Source organism: Chrysochloris asiatica, unplaced genomic scaffold (genome assembly GCF_000296735.1).
Source record: "Chrysochloris asiatica unplaced genomic scaffold, ChrAsi1.0 scaffold00125, whole genome shotgun sequence".
Classification (NCBI taxonomy): domain Eukaryota; kingdom Metazoa; phylum Chordata; class Mammalia; order Afrosoricida; family Chrysochloridae; genus Chrysochloris; species Chrysochloris asiatica.
The window spans coordinates 8,406,375-8,407,450 of record NW_006408643.1 but is presented as its reverse complement, the minus strand read 5'-3'; positions in this window follow the sequence as shown (position 1 = coordinate 8,407,450).

The window sequence follows — 1,076 nt, the reverse complement described above, 5'->3', positions numbered from 1 at the left end:
TGAAATGATATACGATGGAATGAATGTAAAACTAAAGTTCTCTCATGTAAACTATCATATAATTCACAATAAAACATTAAAAAAAAAAAAAAAAAAAAAACCCACTATGGATCACTATGCAAGTTATGGGGATGGTATTTTGCTGTGTTTTGCACGGACTTGCCACGCAAGCTGATTCAAAGACTGCTAACAACAACAACGTGATGTGAGAACAGAATTATTTTTAAAGCATAGCAGAAAATGTGGGAGGAGCAACTGAAATGCACATCCAGAAACAGTTGCATTGGAGTGTTCTTTGCTGTGTATAGGAACCCTAGGGGGACAGCAGTTTAGCATTGGACTGCTAGCAAAAGGTCAGCAGTTGGAATCCACCAGCCACTTTGAGGGAGAAATTTATGGCTGTTTCTGAAAAGATGTCTCACCTTGGAAAGCCTGTGGGACTGTCTACTTGTCCTGTAGGAACGCTAAGAGTTGGAATCCACTCAACTGCACTGAGACTTTGTTGTTATTGTTTCATTATGTGTATCTTCGCTAAAATAAAATAAAAAAAAATTAGAAGAATCACAGACTGAAAACTGAGATCCTAGATAACAAGAGCATTATAGAGATGAGAGAAATAATTAGTGAATGACCACAATGCTCCAGGCTGGCTCCTCAGCTGTGGGTTTGTGCACAATGAAGCCTTCACCACCCAACCATTTCTGCTTGAATTGCTCAGTCTCACGGGTGACATTGTTCACAGTCTGTCTCCACTTACTTCTCTGCTCTTTAACCTTCTCGTCTGTGCCTTAGAGTGACTGTACTTTATTTGGCTCTTGTATAGCTAATTCTTTAAAAGAGGGCAATGTTGAAGGCAGGCTTCTTCTTCTTATTTTTAACACACCTTTGTTTACAGATGACTTCATGAGAAATATTTCCAGTCCAAGAATGAAAGATTATTTCAGGACAATAGATTTGGGGGTCCCCCTGCCAGTCTGTATTGGGCAATGAATAAGGAAGACCACAGAAGAATTGATGCATTTAAGTTACGGTGTTGGAGAAGAATACTTAAAGTATTAAAATATTTCTAAATAAAA